Source organism: Fukomys damarensis, unplaced genomic scaffold (genome assembly GCF_012274545.1).
Source record: "Fukomys damarensis isolate Sample0158 unplaced genomic scaffold, DMR_v1.0_HiC HiC_scaffold_66664, whole genome shotgun sequence".
NCBI lineage: Eukaryota > Metazoa > Chordata > Mammalia > Rodentia > Bathyergidae > Fukomys > Fukomys damarensis.
This window is the reverse complement of record NW_022967576.1, coordinates 1-2,485: the sequence shown is the minus strand read 5'-3', so window position 1 is coordinate 2,485 and position 2,485 is coordinate 1. Positions and strand designations below refer to the sequence as shown.

The 2,485-nt window shown below is 35.3% G+C and overlaps 1 pseudogene; it reads left to right on the top strand.

The window, feature by feature from the left end:
* Positions 1-989: 989 nt before the first annotated feature.
* Positions 990-2,466, top strand: LOC104872433 (annotated as a pseudogene).
* Positions 2,467-2,485: the final 19 nt, after the last annotated feature.

Below are 2,485 nucleotides of genomic sequence, written 5' to 3'. Positions count from 1 at the left end.
CTTGATTATTCTGATTGCAGCACACTCTGAATTGCAGTACAATTTACAATAGTCAAGACTTATTCCATTTTATATCATCCTCCCTTGTAAATTTTCCTGAACTGTTCTAGGAACTATAAAAACAACTTTTTCTGAGCTGAGGCTTATAATTCAGTGGTGGAGCACTTTCCTACTTTACAAACATTACAGGGCTGACTCCCTACCAGTGGAAGGACAACAAGAACAGCAGTAACAAAAAACAACATCAGTAACCTTTTTTCTAGTCTCCCATAACATTTAGTTAAAAAGAGCTGCACTTACTCTATGCAATCATGTATTTGGACCCATAAATATATCTGTGACCGCAATAATCAGGTATGTTGCTTTATGTTTCTTTGATTCATCAGTGTATATCAATGCATTCTCCATGGGCCTATCTGTAAAAACTGTTTAATAAATACCAGCTACTGGTAATTAATTCATGAAAGAAAATAACTGATGAAGTCATCAAAGAAGACATTTTCTCTCATGGGATTAAACTGTTTATAATATGGGCTTCTATGGGATTTAGGTTAATGAGTCTTATAATTTCTCAAACACACAAGCAGTGCCCTTTGCGTTGGCTTGGACTTTAATTGTCTGTGTCATTTCAGGACAGTTGGTATTGCCTCCACGTAGTTACACACTTGCCAAGTGGTCGATCGTCATAGAAGAACTCTGCTAGGTGGAGGTAAATTAGAGTTCTGATGTAACGTAGCCTCTACATTAGTAAAGAAGCTAAGAGACATTTACTTTGAATTTTCCCTATTATTCTCTTTCTAATTTCAGAACACAGTGATCGGGAACACCATGTCTGTTCATTCTGTGTAAATCAGGCTCACAGGCAGTCACAGAGATTTACCATTGCAATAGATCCTGAAATTGAAGAATGGCAGACAAAATCAAGACATAGAGATCAAAAGAAAACACTAACTTTTGGTATACAAATATCAATAAAGAATGAGAGAAGTGTTATGTGAATATTTGCGTACCATCTTTTTTATTTTTTGCACTCACAACCAGCTTCTCAAGGCAGTAATGTGGTGTAAAATGTAATTACTTAGACCTAGTGTAAACAACACGACATTTCAGCTCTCACATGTTGAATAGGAATCTATTTACTAGGTATATTCAGATTTTTTATGCACTATAAATGTTATTAAGCACAACATAATGTTGATTTATAAGACACTGTTTTTTCTTTTTCCACAGTTGGAATACTGAAAATACTTTTCCCAAAGTATGAAAAGTAATTGATTCTGCTGGAGTTCAACTTGGAAAAAACTTTTCCTTCATGATCCAGTTATATAGGGTTAATGGAAACTCTACTATTCTGATATTCTATACTATTCTGATATTGTTACATTCTCATCTTATGGTTTGGATAATATTTTTCTCAACATTGTATCAAGAAGTAGCAACGGAAAACCACACAAAAGTGACAGTGTTTATCTTAGTAGGATTGACAGAGGACCCAAAGTGGAAAATTATTCTGTTTATTTTATTCCTTACTTTATTTTCTTACCTACTTTCTAAGCATCTCAGGCAACCTGACTATCATTACCCTCACTCTACTGGATTCTCATCTCAAGACTCCTTGCTTTCTCCAAAATTTTTCCTTTTGAGAAATTTTTTTATACCACAATTTGTATTCCCAAACTGCTTGTTAGCATGGTAACTGGTGACAAAATCATTTCTTACAACTGATGTTCAACTCAGTTATTTTTGGCCTTCCTTCTGGGTGCATCAGAATGTTACCTGCTGGCTGTCATGTCATACGACCGTTATGTGGCCATGTGTAAGCCTCTGCATTATACAACCATCTTGAGCTCAAAAACTTGCACATGGCTGGTTCTTAGCTCTTGGAGTGCTGGTTTCATTAATATTTTTCCAGGACTTGTCTTAGGTTTGAGCCTCGATTTCTGTGACTCCAATATCATTGATCATTTCTACTGTGATACTGCTCCTACACTGCAAATCTCTTGCATAGATACACCTTTGTTGGAAATGATAAGTTAGTTTTGTCTTAGCTTTGCTGACTCTCTTGCTCACTTGGGCTTTGGTGATCCTATCATACACACAAATTAACCTAACAATTTTAAAAATACCTTCTGCCAACCAGAGAAAAAAGGCTTTTTCCAGATGTTCTTCTCACATGATTGTCCTCTCATCTCATATGGCAGCTGCATCTTTATGTACATGAAACCTTCAGCCAAACAGAGGTTGTCTTTAATGAAAGGAGTTTCAGTGCTCAATACCTCAGTTTCCCCAGTTTTATACCCTTTCATTTATACTTTATGAAACCAGCAAGTGAAAAAAATCATTTAAGGACTTATTACAAATAATTTTATCATTCAATACAAAGTAAAATCACAATTCACTTTATAAGGGAATTCATTCCTCAGGAAAATTGTGGATAAGGCTGAATTAGCATCTCCATTTTCCACACCAAGACGTAATAGCATTT